Source organism: Aegilops tauschii, chromosome 1 (assembly GCF_002575655.3).
Source record: "Aegilops tauschii subsp. strangulata cultivar AL8/78 chromosome 1, Aet v6.0, whole genome shotgun sequence".
In the NCBI taxonomy this organism is placed as follows: Eukaryota; Viridiplantae; Streptophyta; class Magnoliopsida; order Poales; family Poaceae; genus Aegilops; species Aegilops tauschii.
In genome coordinates this window covers 472,452,328-472,473,591 of record NC_053035.3, presented here as the reverse complement: position 1 = coordinate 472,473,591, position 21,264 = coordinate 472,452,328, and the positions used below count along the sequence as shown (strand labels likewise).

Here is a 21,264-nt window from a genome sequence, read left to right as displayed (position 1 = left end):
CTTTTTTGTCTTCTCTATATTTACCCCTATCATCATACTCTATTCCACCCATAGTGCTATATCCATGGCTTGCGCTCATGTATTGTGTGAGGGTTGAAAAAGCTAAAGCGCGTTAAAAAGTATGAACCAATTGCTCGGCTTGTCATCGGGGTTGTGCATGATAAATACTTTGTGTTAAGAAGACAGAGCATGACAAGACAATATGATTTTGTAGGGATAACTTTCTTTAGCGTTGATATTTTGAAAGACATGATTGTTTATTGGGATGCTTGAGTATTGATGTCTTTGTGTCAAATTATAGACTATTGCTTTGAATCACTTATGTCTTAATATTCATGCCATGACTAGATATATGATCAAGTTTATGCTAGGTAGCATTCCACATCAATTTTTTTTACCATTTACCTGCTCGAGGACGAGCAGGAATTAAGCTTGGGGATGCTGATACGTCTCCGTTGTTTCTATAATTTTTTATTGTTTCATGCCAATATTATATAACTTTTATACACTTTTGGCAACTTTTTATATGATTTATTGGACTAACCTATTGATACAGTGCCCAGTGTCAGTTCCTGTTTTCTGCATGTTTTCTGTATCGCAGAGTATCCATATCAAACGAAGCCCAAATGCAATAAAATTGCATGAACAATTATTTTGGAATATTTGTGATTTTTGGGAGTTGGAATCACCGCAAACGGAAGCCCACACAGCCCACAAGACACTAGGGCGCCAGAGGCCCCTGGTGCGCGGTGGTGGGTTGTGCCCTCCGCGAACGTCGGTTGGAGCTCTACTTCGGGCGCAAGGAAGCTTATATCTGGAAAAAATCATGTTAAAATCTCAGCACAATCGGAGTTACGGATCTCCGGGAATATAAGAAACGGTTTTCGGCCAGATCTGGGGAACGCGAAACAGAAGAGAACAGAGAGGGAGATCCAATCTCGGAGGGGCTCCTGCCCCTCCGCCTCCATGGAGACCATGGACTAGAGGGGGATTCCTCCTCCCATCTAGGGGGAGGCCAAGGAAGAAGAAGAAGGAGGGGGGCTCTCTCCCCCTCGCTTTCGGTGGCGCCGGAGTGCCGCCGGGGCAACGATCGGGACGGCGATCTACATCAACAATCTTGCTACCGTCAACACCAACTCTCTCCCCCTCTATTCAGCGGTGTAACACCTCTTCCCCCCGCTGTAATCTCTACTTAAACATGGTGCTCAACTCCATATATTAGTTCCCAATGATCTATGGTTATCCTATGATGTTTGAGTAGATCCATTTTGTCCTATGGGTTAATCGTGATCTTGGTTGGTATGATTGTATATTTTATTTATGGTGCAGTCCTATGATGCCCTCCGTCTCGCGCAAACGTGAGGAGCCCCTGCTGTAGGGTGTTGCAATATGTTCATGGTTCGCTTACGGTGGGTTGCGAGAGTGACAGAAACTTAAACCCAAGTAGGTGGGGTATGGCGTATGGGAGTAAAGAGGACTTGATACTTAATGCTATGGTTGGGTTTCACGACCTTAATGATCTTTAGTAGTTGCGGATGCTTGCTAGAGTTCCAATCGTAAGTGCATATGATCCAAGTAGAGAAAGTATGTTAGCTCAAGCCTCTCCCTCATATAAAATTACAAGAATGATTACCGGTACTTGTTATCGATTTCCTAGGGACAAATAACTTTCTTGTTGACAAAAGCTATCCACTTTTATTACCTTGCAATTTATTCGTAGTTTTATTCTCGCAAAGTACTCGTAGTTTTATTCTTGCAAAATAGTTTCATACTTGTTTTCGGTAAAGCAGACGTCAAGCGTGCGTAGAGTTGTACCGGTGGTCGATAGAACTTGAGCGAATATTTGTTCTACCTTTAGCTCATAGTTGGGTTCGACACTCTTACTTATCGAAAGAGGCTACAGTTGATCCCCTATACTTGTGGGTTATCACCTCCTCGGCCCACCTTCGGTGCCCATCTTCTGGTATATAAGTCATTTTTACCTAGAAAAAATAAGGAGAATACTTTCGGGGCGGAGCGCCACCGTCTCGAGGCGGAACTTGGGCAGGAGCACTTTTGCCCTCCAGCGAAGCGATTCTGCCGGGGGAACTTCCCTCCCGGAGGGGGAAATCATCGTCATCATCATCACCAACAACTCTCCCATCTTAGGGAGGGCAATTTCCATCAACATCTTCACCAGCACCATCTCATCTCAAACCCTAGTTCATCTCTTGTATTCAATCTTGTTACCAGAACTATAGATTGGTGCTAGGGGTGACTAGTAGTATTGATTACATCTTGTAGTTGATTACTATATGGTTTATTTGGTGGAAGATTATATGTTCAGATCCATGATGCTATTTAATACTCCTCTGATCATGATCATGTTTATTATTTGTGAGTAGTTACTTTTGTTCTTGAGGTCAAGGGAGAAATCATGTTGCAAGTAATCATGTGAACTTGATATGTGTTCGATATTTTGATAGTATGTATGCTGCGGTTCTCTTAGTGGTGTCATGTGAACGTCGACTACATGACACCATATTTGGGCCTAAGGGAATGCATTGTGGAGTAGTAAATAGATGGTGGGTTGTGAGAGTGACAGAAGCTTAAACCCCAGTTTATGCGCTATTCCGTAAGGGACCGATTGGACCCAAAAGTTTAATGCTATGGTTATAATTTATTCTTAATACTTTTCTCGTAGTTGCGGATGCTTGCGGGAGGGTTAATCATAAGTAGAAGGTTTGTTCAAGTAAGAACATCACCTAAGCACCGGTCCACCCACATATCAAATTATCAAAGTAGCGAACACAAATCAAACCAACATGATGAAAGTGACTAGATGAAATTCCCGCGTACCCTCAAGAACGCTTTGCTTACCATAAGAGACCGTTTTGGCCTGTCCTTTGCCTCAAAAGGATTGGGCTACCTTGCTGCATACTTGTTACTATTATCGTTACTTGCTTGTTACAAATTATCTTACTATCAAACTACTCGCTACTTACCGTTTCAGCACTTGCAGACATTACCTTACTGAAAACTACTTGTCATTTCCTTCTGCTCCTCGTTGGGTTCGACACTCTTACTTATCAAAAAGAGCTACAATTGATCCCCTATACTTGTGGGTCATCATTACGCGCGACCTGAAACGGCTCCAAGACGCTGGCCTGGCGAAGGCGCACGCCCTCTGGCCGGACGCGGTGCAACCGATGACCGTTAGTCGGTTGGCGAGGTGGCTGGAGATGGCGCCTGCCCGGATCAACGCTTGGCGAGCCTCCGGCGTGTGGGCCGACGCGGCAATGGTGCTTCGCCTTACGCTTTCTTGGTATCCAAGGTTGAGACTGGACCAGCTGGCCACCCAGCGGGCCGAGGCGGAGGCGGATCTGGCAGCGGGGCCCAAGCCGCTCGCGAGGCGTGCGAGCGAAATTGCCACCTTCACCCCCTATGATGAGTTCTTTGGGGAGTGAGCTGCTGGAAGTAAGGAGATCCTGGAGGACACCTATGAATTGCTTTTGGATGACCCGGACGGCAGCCAGGCCCAGACGGTCGACGAAGGGACCTGCTCGACCAGTGGGGTGTACGCCGTTGATGCTGCCGAGGCTAATACCGGCATCACGAAGGGAGAGGGGCGATCCGAAGCCAGTGGATCCACCACCTAGGAGGTCGTGCTCTCCCTCTGTTCTTCAGGCTTCGAATAATCATAATTAGTTATTCCACAGTTCCACCCACTAGGGGTGTATTGTAAACATGTTGAATTTCGGCCGTGGGCCTCTTGTAAATATGAACGCGTGTGTTTCTTTTTATGCGTGCGGTTGCCAATTGGTGGCTCGTTTTTGTTTTTGTCCTCCGACCCTTTCTTGTTCACCTGCTCTTTTGACCTTTCCCCCCGCTAGGCAGACAGCCAGGAGCCGGTCTGTAGCTGGGACGGAAAGTTGGTCTCGGAGCGAAATGCACAGTACTTAGGTTTAGGACTTGAGCGCCAGCAAAACACCCATTAGGCTGGTTGGGCACATGTGGCAAAGCCGGTTGGGGCCCAGCCAGTCTGGGCGACAACGGGCGAGAATGGCAGCCGGGTCGCCCGACCAGGCGCTCCTTCGAAACCTTCTTTCACAGGGGGGTGCTTTCGGCCTTTGGCTCTTGCCAGTCGGAAAGCCGGGAGCCGCTCTGTGGCATAGGGCGAGGAGAGGGCTTGGCGGCGCGCACGCTACTAGGCCGGTTGTGGAAGAGCGAGGAGCGGGCTAGCCGGCTAGCCCCCGAGCTGGCGTTGCCGACCCAGAGGTGGAAAATAAGATGTAGAAAAGTGTGCAAGAGAATGTTCGATGGAACCGAAAAGGAGCCTGATAACCCACAAGTATAGGGGATCAGTTGTAGCCTTTCTCGATAAATAATAGCGTCGAACCCAATGAGGAGCTAAATGTAGAACAAATATTCCCTCAAGTTCTATCGACCACCGATACAACTCTACGCACACTTGACGTTCGCTTTACCTAGAACAAGTATGAAACTAGAAGTACTTTGTAGGTGTGATAGGAAAGGTTTGCAAGTTTTAGTAGAGAGCTTTTTGTCACAAGAAAGTTATTTGTCCCTAGGCAATCGATAACTAGACCGGTAATCATTATTGCAACTTTATATGACAGAGAGGCATAAGCTAACATACTTTCTCTTCTTGGTTCATATGCACTTATGATTGGGACTCTAGCAAGCATCTGCAACTACTAAAGATCATTAAGATAAAACCCAACCATAGCATTAAAGTATTAAGTCCTCTTTATTCCCATACGCCATGACCCACTTATCTGTGTTTGTGTTTCTATCACTCACGCAATGCAGACCAATAAGCAAACCATGAACATATTGCAAACCCTACAGCGGGGATCCCTCATGCTTGCGCGACACGGAGAGCACCATAGGACAGAACCAACAATAAAACATGCAACTCAAACCAATCACGACCATCAATTAACCCACAGGACAAAACGGATCTACTCAAACATCATAGGATAGCCATACATCATTGGGAAATAATATATAGCGTTGAGCACCATGTTTAAGTAGAGATTACAGCAGGGAGAAGAGGTGTTACACCGCTGCATAGAGGGGGAGAGAGTTCGTGATGACGGCGGCGAAGTTGTTGGTGTAGATTGTGGTCACGATGATGGCCCCAGTGGCGTTCCGACGCCCCCGGGAGAGAGGGAGAGAGAGCTCCCCTTCTTCTTCTTCTTCCTTGACCTTACCCCTAGATGGGAGAAGGGTTTCCCCTCTGGTCCTTGGATTCCATGGCGGCGGAGGGGCGGGATCCCCTCTGAGATTGGATCTTTCTCTCTGTTTCCTTCTATTTCTGCGCTCCCCGATTCTGCCCTTTCACCGTTTCTTAAATTCCCGAAGATCCGTAACTCCGATTGGGCTGAAATTTTAACACGATTTTTATCCGGATATTATCTTTCTTGCGCTAGAAGAAGGGCACCAACCACCTTACGGGGTGACCACAAGGACCAGGTGAGGGAGTCCTGGACTAAGGGGTCCTCGGGCGTCCGGCCTGCTATCCATGGGCCGGACTGATGGGCTGTGAAGACATGAAGGCCGAAGAATGTACCCGTGTCTGGATTGGACTCTACTTGGCATGGAAGGCAAGCTTGGCGACCGATTATGAAGATTCCTTCTTATGTAACCGACTCCATGTAAACCCTAGATCCCCCCGGTGTCTATATAAACCGGAGGGGTTAGTCCGGAAAGGATACAAATTAATATAGTCATACAGGCTAGACTTCTAGGGTTTAGCCATTACGATCTCGTGGTAGATCAACTCTTGTAACACTCATATTCATCAAGATCAATCAAGCAGGAAGTAGGGTATTACCTCCATAGAGAGGGCCCCAACCTGGCTAAACATCATGTCCCCCGTCTCCTGTTACCATCGATCCTAGACGCACAGTTCGGGACCCCCTACCCGAGATCCGCCGGTTTTGGCACCGACATTGGTGCTTTCATTGAGAGTTCCACTGTGTCATCGACGAAAGGTTCGATGGCTCCTTCAATCGCCGATAGGGACGCTGTCCAAGGAGAAACCTTCCTCCCCAGACAGATTTTTGTGTTTGGCGGCTTCTTACTGCGGACCAACTCGCTTGGCCATCTGGAGCACGTCGATAGCTACGCCCCTGGCCATCGGGTCAGATGTGGAAGCATGAACTACATCGCGGACACCCTTGGAGACTTGATCTTCATTGGGTTTGAGACCGCAGCGATTGCTCTCCCTCGCCCCGATGAACATAACTTAGATCTGTCATCGGATCACATCCAGGAGATGGTTCCTGTTGTTGCAACGGCCTTAGAACCGAAGCAGATCGTGCCCTCCGAGGCCACAAAGTCCGCGGCGTTGGAGCCACACATGGACTTGACATCCCGCAATATTCGCATCAATGGAACTCCGGACTCGTCTCCGGCTATAAGTTCCGGACCAGGTACGCCTGCGGACACCGAGCTGGATCGGTATCGATTTTCGAATTTAGCGCCGCAGACATCTTCCAGCATGCACCTTTGGGCGACGTGCTAAACTCTTTAAAGAATTTGTCCTTGGAGAAAGACTCACAGCCGAACTATGTTCGGTTCGAGCTAGAGGCGGATGACGAGGAACTTTTCTTCCCACCCGCCACCCACTTCATAGCCACTGTCGATGACTTAACCGACGTGCTTGACTATGGCTCCGAAGACAACGACGGTATGGACGACAATGCCGACAAGGAGCAAGGCCAAGACACGCCATTCACTGGACGTTGGACGGCCACCTCTTCGTACGACGTGTACATGGTTGATACACCTAAAGGATCTGGCGACGACAAAGAAGAGCCAGATGCGAATAAACCCTCTGAGACGCAGTCCAAGCGCTGGCGGCCCAAATGCCGTTCTAAGCCCCATCGCTCAAAGGATGGCAACACTGGCACCGGAGAAAGTAGTACTCCGGGCGACGTCGAAAACAATGAAGACCCTGTCGGAGCTGCATCCGAACAGGAGGAAAACGACAACGGGCAAGATAACCCTAATGAACAGGCCATAGAAGATGACTCGGACGACGATAGTTACCGTCCACCCTCCGAGGAGGAGACAAGCCTCGGCAACGAAGACTTCATCATGCCTGAGGATCCTCTAGAGCAGGAGCGCTTTAAGCTTCAGCTCATAGCCACTGCAAGGAGCCTGAAAAAGAAACAGCAGCAGCTTCAAGATGAACAAGATCTGCTCGTCGACAGATGGACTAATGTCCTGACAGCCGAAGAATACGGCCTCAAGCGCCCAGCCAAGAGCTACCCGAAACGCAGACTGCTGCCTCAATTCGATGAGGAGGCGCCGGAGCACATATCTCCCTCACGTAATGCGGAACGACCACCACGTGGTCGAGACAGGGTGGCCGACCGGCCACCCCGTGGTCGAGATAAAGCGGCAACTCAGGCCGAACAGCAGCCTGCCCCACCGCCCCATAAAAATAGAGATGGAAGAGTTTGGGGTCATACGTACGACCTCCGGTAGACCCTGGACAGTAGAGCAGGACATACAATCGATCTACGGATAGCGAGGACGTGCCTCGAGGCACGACGACGACGGCTACATATTCGGACGTGACAAACCTAACCACGCCCAGGCTGAATGCCGCAGACGGACTCCATCTGAGCTACGCCACGATGCGGCCCGATATAGAGGCGCCGCACACCCTCTCTGCTTCACAGATGAAGTACTGGATCATGAATTCCCCGAGGGGTTCAAGCCCGTCAATATCGAATCATACGACGGCACAACCAATCCTGCAGTATGGATCGAGGATTTTATTCTCCATATCCATATGGCTCGAGGAGATGACCTCCACGCCATTAAATACCTCCCACTAAAGCTCAAAGGGCCAGCTCGGCACTGGCTTAACAGCCTGCCTGAAAATTCTATCGGCAGCTGGGAGGACTTGGAAGAAGCCTTCCTGGACAACTTCCAAGGAACCTATGTCCGGCCTCCAGACGCCGACGAGCTAAGCCACATAGTTCAACAACCTGGAGAATCAGCCAGAAAATTCTGGACTAGGTTCCTAACCAAAAAGAACCAGATCATTGACTGTCCAGATGCTGAGGCCCTAGCAGCCTTCAAACACGGCATCCGTGACGAATGGCTAGCACGCCACCTTGGCCAAGAAAAGCCGAAGTCTATGGCAGCCCTTACGGCACTCATGACCCGCTTTTGCGTGGGTGAGGACAGCTGGCTGGCTCGTAACAAGAACACAGCCAGCGAGGCAGGCCCCTCCGAGGCCAAGAACAGCACCAGCAAGCTCCGGCGCAATAGACACAAACACCGAAGCAATGCCGACAACACCGATGACACCACAGTTAATGCCGGATTCAGTGGCTCCAAATCCGGCCAACGGAAGAAGCCCTACAAAAGAAACAATGAAGGACCTTCCAGCCTAGACCGCATACTCGACCGTCCGTGCCAGATACATGGCACCCCAGACAAACAAGCCAATCACACCAACAGAGACTGTTGGGTTTTCAAACAGGCTGGCAAGTTAAACGCTGAAAACAAAGAAAAGGGATCACAAAGTGAGGACGAGGACGAAGAGCCCCGGCAGCCGAACACTGGGGGACAGAAGAAATTTCCCCCTCAAGTCAAAACGGTGAACATGATATACGCTACACACATCCCCAAAAAGGAGCGCAAGCGAGCACTTAGGGACGTCTACGCGGTAGAGCCAGTCGCCCCCAAATTCAATCCGTGGTCATCATTCCCGATCACCTTCGATCGTCGAGATCACCCAACTAGTATCCGCCATGGCGGTTCAGCCGCACTAGTCCTCGACCCAATTATTGACGGGTTTCACCTAACACGAGTCCTGATGGACGGTGGTAGCAGCCTCAACCTGCTTTATCAGGACACGGTGCGGAAGATGGGCATTAACCCCTCACGAACCAAACCAACAAAGACTACCTTTAAAGGAGTCATACCAGGCGTAGAGGCCCGCTGTACGGGCTCAATCACGCTGGAGGTGGTCTTCGGTTCCCCGGACAACTTCCAAAGCGAAGAGTTAATCTTCGATATCGTCCCCTTCCGCAGCGGCTATCACGCACTGCTCGGACGAACCGCGTTTGCTAGATTCAACGCAGTACCACACTATGCTTATCTCAAGCTCAAGATGCCCGGTCCATGCGGCGTCATAACTGTCAATGGCAATACAGAACGCTCCCTCCGAACAGAGGAGCACACCGCCGCCCTAGCAGCAGAAGTACAGAGCGGCCTTCTCAAGCAGCACCATAGTACGGCTGTCGAGCCCCTGGACATCATTAAGAGGTTCCGGACTACACTGCAACAGGACAGCGCGACTCATCAAGAGCTCGATTAGCAATTCGGCCTCCGTCCCAGTCCCGATGAAGTAGTGGCATTCGTACCACGCGTACATAATTACGCACTCAAAATTCCATGGACATCGACGGAGGCACAAGCTAACCCAGGATATACAGCTCGGCTAGACCGATCCCGGACACACATACTTTCAATTTTTCTTCTTGTTTCAGGTTCGTTCTTCCGCGGGCCTGATCACCAGTCCTTTCGAAGGGTTGGCATACAACGGAGGCAAGCAGCACAGGTGTGTAGGGTAACCTCTATATGTTCTTCTTGACGGTATTTATACTTATTTCTCAGGACCCGCACGCTGCGACCTATTGATTCCGGCATATTAAATAGCCCGGATACTTATCGCACCATCTGTACAAGATACGCCTTGACGTATCCATCCAGTTATAATAAAAATGGTTTGTGGCCTAGTTTATCTGGTTTTCGCCTCTTACTTCATTTTATTTCGATCTGCTTATCGGCTGCATCGGTACTCTTTTGTACATTTCATATTCACCAGGGGCTACTTATCGCGCCACAATACGGCAGCAAAGTCCGAACACTTCTTATAGATAAGTTCGGCACCCCAAATTTAGCATTATATGCATTGGCTCCGAATCATGTCTTTGGTCGATAGTTGGGTTGCCCGGCTCCTGTGCTTGCTACCCTACGTTCCGTTCTATCGGCTAGGGTAGTAAAGGGAGAACTACTGCGATTGTGCCCTGGCCTTGACCGGATGAGCACCTCAGTAGAGAAAGCCGAAAACTGACTGTCATGATAGGGCGAGAGCCAGTCAGCTGTTCGAGGGTTACAAAATCGTTGGAGATTTTTTCCGCATTATGCGAAAGATCGGCACTTCCCGATCAGATGCTGACAGCACCCTGGCTTGGACCAGGGGCTGCGCACTTGCTTTATTATAAAGCTCCTATGGCTAAGTGAGGGCGTTTAAGTTGTATAGTCTAATTGCCTTGTTCGTTGCGCTAAACAACTCCTTCAAAGGACCATATAATTGGATCAAGATTGTTTAGATTCCATCCCGAACACCTCCGTACTATCTACACGAGGGCAGAAGCCGACGACTGGCCAACCCTCAGATTACAAACAACACGGCCGCACAGGAGGAAACAATTAAAGTATAATAAACTTACATTACAAAAAACAGGCTTTGTTTTCGTAATACAAGGCAAGGGCAACATGAATACATTTATTCAAATACAATGTCCTGCGAACATTGAGCTGCTACAAGACGAGACCCTTCTATGAAATCCGCAAAATATCGCTCGGGTGTGCGGTGCTCCTTGCCCTCCTGCGGCCCGCTGGCAACTTCAACGGCGTTCATCTTCGTCCACCACATCTTGCAACGAGCGAAGGCCATGCGGGCACCTTCAATACATCCAGAGCGATTAACGACGTCCAGTCGAGGACAGGCGTTCACCATCCGCCTCACGAGCCCGACGTAGCTGCTAGGCATAGCTTCGGCTGGCCATAGCCGGATTATCAAATCCTTCATGGCTAAATTGGCCACCCTATGCAGCTCCACCAGCTGTTTCAGCTGATCGGTGAAGGACACGGGAGGTTCTGACACCGCATATTGCAACCAGAATAGCTTCTCTGTAGAACCCCCTCCTTCGGCTCGATAGAACTCCACGGCGTCCGATACACTGCGTGGTAAATCAGCAAAAGCCCCTGGGGAACTCCGAACCCGGGTTAGTAAAAGGTACTGCTTCTCCGCATACTTGCTTTGCATCTTAAAAGCCTCACCCATAGTGATCTTCTTGGCCTCCTGGATCTCCTAGAGGGTGGCCTGGGCCTCATTCCGTGCGGTCACTGCGCTCTGACGAGCCTTGGTGAGTTCGGCCCCTCGAGCCGACGCATCATGCTCCAAGGTCTCAAATTTTTTCACCGCATCCTGGAGCTCCTGCTGGATTTCTTTGACCCGGGCCTTGAGCTTCTTACGGGCGGCTTGCTGCTGGACAGCCTTCTCCTCGGCCTCGCCCAGGGCCTTCCTCAGGGCCTCGACCTCGGTCGCTGCTCCTGCACATATTACGACACTACAGTCAATACACAGCGCCTATGCTTTCTGAATACACAGCAAGTCGTTACTCACCTTGCTTCTCCTGGAGCCGAACCTTAACCTTGCCGAGCTCGCTCTCGGTCCACTCCAGCCTCTGCCTCAGTTCAGAGACTTCGGCAGCATGCGAGGTTGCGGCCAACAGCGACACCTGCTTATGCATACATATCACGTTGGTCTCCTACAATAAAAGATTGATCCTCTCGATCACCGCGCCCATAAGGACACGGTGCTCGTCCATAACGGAGGCGCCTCGTAGCGCCTCCATCAGGTTATCCGGCGTCCCTGGATGGACAGGGACCACCGGCGGAAGCAGCGCACCCTCCTCCTTCAAAGGGGGCTGCTCGCCCGACTCCGGAGCCATATGGGTCTCCGGAATCGTATTCGGCTGAGGGCCAAACTAGATGCGGCCCTCTTCGCTAGTCTCCATGGGGATCGGCCCCCCATGTGTCCGGCAGTGGAGGTCTCACCTTGTGGCGCCTCCCGGACAACGTCCTGGGCTCCTCCCTTCAGAGCGGTCCTCCGGGACAACACTTCGGTGTCGTCCCTGGCCCCGGGGGAGTAAGCAGGCGGTGGAGACATGCTCACCATCTCCGACGGAGCCAACGAACCTCCAAATGAGGATCACTGGATAAGGTCACGGGCCGGACTGCAATAGTGCAGTTAACTATGTTAAAATAATAAAGAGAAAGGGATGGGTGTGCACATGAATGAGCCATGTCACTTACGATGCGGACTGGGGCTTAGTGCGGGGGCGTCGTTCCAGACTACTGTCAACGTCCCACGCGGTATTGACCGATGGGGCGCCCTTCCCCTTTTTGGGCGCTTCCGCCTCCAGATGCGCCGAGGCTGCCCTCTTTTTCTTCTTCTCCTCGGGGGGAGGGTTGTCTTTCTCCTCCTCCTCCTCTTCCTCGTCATTGTCCTCAGGGACAGAGAATGGGCTTCGTCGTCTTCGGATGTCACGTCTGAAGTGCCCTTGCGATGGGGAGAACTCTTGGCCCCCTTGGCCTTCTTCTCTGGCGCCTTATACGGCACCGGCACCAGCATCTTCGCTAGACGCGGGATGACCGGTTCTTCAGGCAGCGGAGCCGGACATTGGATCCGCTTCGCCCTCTCCATCCAGTCCTGAAAGAGCAATAATAAAAGCTCAGACATCATCCTCAAAACAATTAAGTTGGGGATACGTCAGAAATAACATACCTCGCTGGCGGGGTGTTTACAATTGTGACCACGGTCTGAGTCCGTGGCCGGTGGCTTCTCGTTGCCCTTAAAGAGCAACTTCCAGGCGCCTTCGTGAGTAGTCTCGAAGAGCCTTATCAAGGTCTGGTGCTTCTTTGAATTGAACTCCCACAGAGGGCGGCTTCGGCGCTGGCACGGAAGAATCCGGCCAACCAGCATCACCTGGATTACATCAACAAGCTTGACATTCTTGGTCACCATGCTCTGAACACGCGTCTGCAGCACTATCAACTCGTCAGGTGAACACCAGTCCGGACTCTTCTCGACCCAGGAGGTGAGTCGCATGGGAGCACTGGAGCGGAATTCGGCTGCTGCGGCCCAGGTGGTGCCGCGAGGTTCTGTGATGTAGAACCACTGCTTCTGCCACTCCTTTACTTTCTCCACAAATGTGCCTTTGGGCCAGGAGACGTTGGATAGCTTGCTCGCCATGGCTCCCCCGCACTCCGCGTGCTGGCTGTCCACCACCTTCGGTTTCACGTTGAAGACTTTGAGCCACAGCCCGAAGTGGGGTTGGATGCAGAGGAAGGCCTCACACACGACAATAAACCCCGAGATGTTGAGGAAGGAATTCGGGGACAGATCATGGAAATCTATTCCGTAATAATACATCAGCCCGCGGACGAAAGGGTGGAGTGGAAACCCTAGCCCGCGGAAGAAATGGGGGATGAATACTACCCTCTCCGTAGGCTTCGGCGTGGGGACGACTTGTCCCTCGGCCGGCAGACGGTGGTCGATCTCCTTCGCCAAATACCCGGCCGCCCGAAGCTCAGTAATATCCTCCTCCCTGACGGAGGAGACCATCCACTTGCCCTGGCCTCTGGATCCGGACATGATTTCTAGAGTGGAAAGGAGATGAGTACTTTGGCGCTAGAGCTCGAGATTGGAAAGACGGAGACAGAGAGAAGGCGTGAGAGAGGAAGAGGGAGTCCTTATCCCCTTATAAAGGCAGCGAATATTAAAAGCCTCCTCACTCGCCCTGAAAACTCGCCTATTCCCAAGGGCCGTATAAACGGCATGGTTGGATTACCCATGCCCGCATTGATGAGAATCCCGCGATAAGGGGACACGATCTCTGCTTTGACAAGACGTGCCAATGGCAACCGCGTCTCAAAACGTGGAGCAGCGGACAAGAAATGGTTCAAAATTATGACCGAACAGACATGATGCCGTGTTATTAAAAAAAGCTGTCAGCAGATAGAACTCGTGTAAAAAAAATATTCTCTCTGCGGTCATGTATGGTGTGTATGTGGCAGGTCCGGATACTATCGATGCGTCCGAAGACTATCTTGGAGTTCGGAAAGGGGAACCCGCCTTGCAATGCCGAAGACAATCTGCATGCCGGACTCCTCGTCATTGAAGCCAGGTTCAGGGGCTACTGAGGGAGTCCTGGACTAAGGGGTCCTCGGACGTCTGGCCTATTAACCATGGGCCGGACTAATGGGCCGTGAAGACATGAAGGCCGAAGACTGTACCCGTGTCCGGATTGGACTCTACTTGGCGTGGAAGGCAAGCTTGGCGACCGATTATGAAGATTCCTTCTTATGTAACCGACTCTATGTAAACCCTAGATCCCCCCAGTGTCTATATAAACCGGAGGGGTTAGTCCGGAAAGGATACACATTAATATAGTCATACAGGCTAGACTTCTAGGGTTTAGCCATTACGATCTCGTGGTATATCAACTCTTGTAACACTCATATTCATCAAGATCAATCAAGCAGGAAGTAGGGTATTACCTCCATAGAGAGGGCCCGAACCTGGGTAAACATCGTGTCCCCCGTCTCCTGTTACCATCGATCCTAGATGCACAGTTCGGGACGCCCTACCCGAGATCCGCCGGTTTTGACACCGACACTAGGGGCGCGCCCTACCCCTTGGGTAGGGCGCGTGCTCCGTCCTTGTGGGCCCCTCGGGCATCGTCTCGTGTTGATTCTTTTTCCCAAAATCACATATATTCCAAAAAATATTCGTAAGTTTTTATCCCATTTGGACTCTGTTTGATATGGATTTTCTGCAAAACAAAAAACATGCAAAAAACAGGAACTGGCACTGGGCACTGGATCAATATGTTAATTAGTCCCAAAAATAGTATAAAAAGTTGCCAAAAGTATATGAAAGTTGTAGAATATTGGCATGGAACAATCAAAAATTATAGATACGACGGAGACGTATCAGCATCCCCAAGCTTAATTCCCGCTCGTCCTCGTGTAGGTAAATGATAAAAAAGATAATTTTTGATGTGGAATGCTACCTAGCATAATCTTGATCATGTAATCTAATCATGGCATGAATATTAAGACACGAGTGATTCAAAGCTATAGTCTATCATTTGACATAAGAAACAATAAACTTCAAGCATACTAATAAAGCAATCATGTCTTTTCAAAATAACATGGCCAAAGAAAGTTATCCCTACAAAATCATATAGTCTGGCTATGCTCCATCTTCACCACATAACGGTTCACCATACATGCATGCTACAGGAATCTCAAACTTCAACACAAGTATTTTTCTACAACCCACAATTACCCACTAGCATGACTCTAATATCACCATCTTTATATCGCAAAACTATTGCAAGGAATCAAACATATCATATTCAGTGATCTTACAAGTTTATGTAGGATTTTATGACTAACCATGTGAATGACCAATTCCTGTCAACTCTCTAAATAGATATAAGTGAAGCAAGAGAGTTTAATTCTTTCTACAAAAGATATGCCCACGCTCTAACAAATATAAGTGAAGCAAAAGAGCATTCTACAAATGGCAGTTTTCTATGTGAAGAGAAACAGGCAATCTAAACTTCAAATGATATAAGTGAAGCACATGAAACATTCTATAAAGCCATACTCAAAAGATATAAGTGAAGTGCATGAAGCATTCTATAAATAAACCAAGGACTATCTCATATCAGCATGGTGCATTATTAAAAGAAAAATAAAAAGCACACGACGCTCCAAGATTTACGCATATCATGCGACGAATAAAAATATAGCTCCAAGTAAAATTACCGATGATCGTTAGAAGAAAGAGGGGATGCCTTCCGGGGCATCCCCAAGCTTAGTTGCTTGGGAGTCCTTGAATGTCACATTGGGGTGCCTCAGGCATCCCCAAGCTTAGGCTCTTGCCACTCCTTATTCCTTCATCCATCGTGATCTCACCCAAAACTTGAAAACTTCAATCACACAAAACTTAACAAAAACCTCGTGAGATCCGTTAGTATAATAAAACAAATCACCACTTTAAGTACTGTTGCAAACTCATTCATATTTTATTTTTTCATTGTATCTACTGTAATATAACTTTTCTATGGCTTATACCACCGATGCAATAGATAGTTTCATCAAAACGAGCAAAACAATGCATCAAAAACAGAATCTGTGAAAAACAGTACAGTCTGTAGCAATCTAAAAATCTACCATACTTGTGTAACTCCAAAAAATCTGAAAAATTAGGACAAAATAAACAATTTGTGTAGAAGTACTGTGCAAAAAATTCAGAAGCGTTTGACTTTCCAGTAAAAAACGTAAAATCACGCACTACAGCCAAAGTTTCTGTTTTTACATCGCACATGCCAAACAAGCAATCTAATCATCCTAAAGGCAAATCTTGGCACATTATTTTTATAATACAATGGATTCATACAAGGGGATAATTATTTTTGTTGAAAAGTTTCTGTAATCAAGGTTCACAAAGTTTCCATGGGCATGAACAAAGTTCAAGGCTAGCTCCCATTTTAACAATGCTCGTCTTTCTCACTTTCACTTTTCTTTTTGAAAAAGTTTTAGGTTCCCCTCTTTATTTGTTTTTTGTTTTTAAACTATTTAAAAGCACTCAATAGAAAAATGACTCTCTAAAACTTGCGGGTTGTCTCCCTGGCAGCGCTTTCTTTAAAGCCATTAAGCTAGGCATATAGTGCTCAAGTAATGGATCCACCGGGATCCCAAGGTAAGTCAATTTTAATTACCAATGATTTGTAATTTAGTAGTGATCACAAAGCAACATATATCATGTAATGACGAAGTCTAACTCTCTTCCTATGCATTGGCATGTCATAAAAGAACAATTCATGCACACAAAGTAAAGGCCAATGCATAGTATAAACAGTTCCTTGCAATTTTATCGTATTGGAAACATAGAGAGGCAGAGATGTAGTTCCTCTCTCATAATAATTGCAAGTAGGAGCAGCAAGCACATGCATATTATATTTATCAAAATCATCAGGTGCAATAGTATAACGCAACCCATCAATATAATCCTTAATAAGAGCAAACTTCTCCGATATAGTGTAGTTGGGAGAATTCAAAAAGATAATAGGACTATCATGCGTAGGTGCAATAGCAACAATTTCATTCTTAACATAAGGAACTATAGCAAGTTCATCTCCATAAGAATAACTCATATTGGCATCATGGCAACAAGCATAGCAAGCATCAATTTCATTAGAAAGGGATATTTCAAACGAATCAAAGGGATCGTAGCAATTATCATAGCAATCATCCTTCGGTAAGCACGAAGGGGAATTAAACAATGTATGAGTTGAAGTGTTACTCTCATTAGAAGGTGGGCACGGGTAGCTAATCCGCTCTTCCTCCTTTTGTTCTTCGCTCTCCTCGTCATATAATCTAATGAGCTCACAGTTTCAGCAATTTCTTCTTCCATAGTTTCCTGCAAAATATTAGTCTCCTCTTGGACAGCGGAGGAGTCCTCAATATATGGCTTAACATAAGCATTAGAAGCATAGTTTTCATAGCAATATTTAATTATGGCAAAATTTTCAGATTTGTAAGGAGTAGCATCATACTTTTCAATCAAATAAGCAATTTCATAAGCACCCTTAAAAGCAACAAATTCTTCAATTTGTTCAATATCAAAGTAATTATAAACACCCTTGGCATAAGAAGATAAGATTCCATTATACTTAAACTCGCATTGGAAGCGAAGGTGTTTTCTAGGGTCCTCAGAACAACAAGTAAAATCATGTATTTCGCATAAATTCAAAGCATAGCAATACAAACTATTAATATGATGCCATAAAAGGAAATACCAAAACCTACCCGATATGATATATGATAATTATAATTCTCTATGATATGCCTTCCCTATAAAGGACCCGAAATACCTTGCTTATGTATCATTGGAAAGTGCATTAACATAAATACGGCAGTAAGCAGAGGCAGTACAAAGGTATGTAAACTATAAAAACGAGTCAAAGTGGATTGGCCCACACTTTGGTTTATTCATAGCATATATCTTCTATGGATCCGCTTATTCTTTTTTTTAGAATTTGGATTTAATAAACTCTTTTTACAAAGGAAATCCTAAAAAAGAATTTTTAGATCAAGTAAAAAAATATATACAGTTGGTCATATAATCGCGGTTATATAGATATTTTCTATACTAGGGTCTTTACCCTCGGTATAAGAGGGTTAACCGATCAACTTCCCCCATAATGATATCTATACTACCTAATATCGTCATGATATCAGCCAATTTCATTTTTTTAACTAGCTGAGGAAGAAATTGCAAATTAATAAACCCGGGTGGACGGATTTTCCATCTCCAGGGGAAAAGGCTATCATCTCCTACTAGATAAATCCCTAATTCACCTTTTGGGGCTTCTACTCTTACATAAAGCTCTTGTCTTGACAATTCAAAATTGGGCGAAGGTTTTTTACCAAGAAATTTATACTCAAAATCTTTCCATTCAGAATTCTTTTCTTTCTTAAAGCGTCGGACTTCTAAATTCTCATAAGGTCCTCCAGGAATTTTTTTCTACAGCTTGTTGAATTATTTTAGCTTATTCCTCTGTATCTCACATGGGTTTCATAATTATAGGAATTGGTTCCATAACCAACATTGGACTCAATGGAGCTATTTTACAAATATTATCCCATGGATTTATTGGTGCTACACTTTTTTTCTTGGTAGGAACCGCTTCTGATAGAATGCGTCTTGTTTATCTCGAAGAACTGGGGGGAATATCTATCCCAATGCCTAAAAATTTTACCATGTCTAGTAGCTTTTCAATGGCTTCTCTTGCCTTACCAGGAATGAGTGGTTTTGTCGCAGAATTAGTAGTATTTTTTGGACTAATTACTAGTCCAAAATTTCTGTTAATGCCAAAAACACTAATTACTTTTGTAATGGCATTTGGAATGATATTAACTCCTATTTATTTATTATCTATGTTACACCAGATGTTCTATGGATACAAGCTATTTAATGTTCCAAACACAAATTTTGTGGATTTTGGACCACGAGAACTCTTTATTTTAATCTGTATCTTTTTACCAGTAATAGGAATTGGTATTTATCCAGCTTTTGTTCTCTCCCTATCCGTTGACAGGGTATATAATATGTACATTATGCAGTAGACCCATAATGGGAAATCCAAGTGGATAATTTTTGAATTAAATAAAAAGCCCTTTTAACTCAGTGGTAGAGTAATGCCATGGTAAGGCATAAGTCATCGGTTCAAATCCGATAAAGGGCTTTTTAAATTAGTGGTAGAGTAATCTCGTGCTAAGACGTAAGTCGTTGGTTCGAATCTGATAGAGTACTTTTCTACTAAATTGATTCAGTTTTTTTCTTTGTTTTTGAAACTTTCTCTATATTTTTAGAGAATTTTATGACTTAGTGCGGGATGGATGTATTTTTGGTCTGAACACTAAATGAAGCACGGAGAATTAATCTATAACGATCAACTAAAAAAATCCTAGATGAAAACATAACAGAAAAGTTGGAAAAACTCTTTGCTTTGGATCTATTTATACTTTTCGAGTATATTGACAATTCCAAAAAATGCTCATACTATGATTATAGTATAATCACGAGCGGTTGTATATGGCCCTATCGTCTAGTGATGCCCCTATCGTCTAGTGGTTCAGGACATCTCTCTTTCAAGGAGGCAGCGGGGATTCGACTTCCCCTGGGGGTAGGGGTATTATGAAAGGAGGTTAATCATAGATTAGCAAAAACCCTAGAATAAATTCTTCCTGGGTCGATGCCCGAGTGGTTAATGGGGACGGACTGTAAATAGGTTTTTATGTGGTGATGTAAATAATTTGCATAAATGAAGGAGGATTTTATATAAAAAAGGGATATATGAAGTTCGTTAAATAAAAATGTATAATTTTAAATAAATAAACAATAAAAAAGATATAGATAAAAACAAAAAAATAGGTTTTTATATAAAATTATAATTTTATATATAATGTTAATTGAACGGGAGATAGATCGAGTGGGGCCTTGCAATAGCAGTAGATGCTACAGACGTGGTGTCATTATCAGCGATTCCTCAATCGATCAGAAGAAAGGGAATATAACCTGCCCCTCATTGTCCTTCAATCATGGTGCAATGAATATCGTAGATAGAGTGATTTCGATCTCATATAGCTAGCTTTCCTTTCAAAGTGAAACAATTTTCCTTTTACGTTGAGATATTTGAATTGGAATTTCTTTCACCACTACTATCGTAACGCACAGAAAACACTGACGTTTCCGCTCGCTTTCAACCACTGCCACTTTACCTGAGCACTGTGACGCAGTCGGTCAAGTATTGAGTTTCTGCTAGTATATCAAGGACTTATGAGAACTGAAAAGAAAAAAAATGAAAAAAGGAATTCTCATAGTTCATTGAATTAAGGGAGGGCCATTCGTGGGGGGTTCATGGAAGAGTTGGGTTCGATTCCCTTTATACGCGATGTGGCGAAAAAGACTGATTCAACAAAATATGCCATGCCAACATTAAGATTTAAAACGTGTCGTCTACTTCCAGGAAATGTTCGGAACAGAGAACTTTCTCTAATCCAACGCCGTATTCTCCGAAGATTGAGGAACAAGAGGAGATCCATTAAAAGAAATCTTTCTCGGAGAGAAAATCTAAACAGTAACATCAAATCACAAACTACACGAAAGTTGTCTCTTTATTATGGGGATTTACCCATAAGGGAGATGCACAGAGGAAGAGAACGAACTTCATATATCCCTTTTTTACTCAATCAAGAAACAAGATCGAACGTGATTCTGATTCGTCTCCATTTTAGTGACACTCTTCCTCAAGCAAGGCAGCCGATAAGTCATCGAAGGGTTTGTTTGAATGATGGACTGGTAACCACTACTCATTTGGAAGTTTCCCACGGTGATCTAATATATATCAAGATTAAGTCTCCGATTCATATTTCGTCGACCAATCCTTCCTAATTCACATTTTTGTTGAAAAAAATTCTTTTGTAATTCCTCGCATAAGGACTCCGAAAATACCAGGTCCCCACCTACACAAGCAAATTGTTGATAAAACTCCAAAATAGCGTGCTGATGTATGTAAAAACCTATTTAATGAGGTTGAATAGAAAAAAATTATTTGACAAATAAAATTATATATAATTTCTCAAAATAGCCTCAGAGCTATTTGACAATGGGCCCAATGAAGACTTCTTCCCCCCGAGGATAAGTCGATACTAGTTTCTGGTCTGCTTTGGAGAGTAGAAGTCGATATTTGTTTCTGGACTGCTACTGAACTTCGCATCGCACTAACTAATAGCTAGCCACCTCACGGATCACCTTATTATGTGTAGCTAAAGCGGGGTGTGTGCATCGTTTAACTAGAGCCG

At 46.0% G+C, this 21,264-nt stretch overlaps 1 non-coding gene across 1 annotated transcript; it reads left to right on the top strand.

Annotated features, from left to right (window-relative positions):
• The first annotated feature begins 19,073 nt into the window (after window positions 1-19,073).
• TRNAT-GGU (transfer RNA threonine (anticodon GGU)) lies at window positions 19,074-19,145 on the top strand. The gene has a single exon. It is a non-coding gene; the product is annotated as a tRNA-Thr (tRNA).
• The last annotated feature ends 2,119 nt before the right edge of the window (window positions 19,146-21,264 follow it).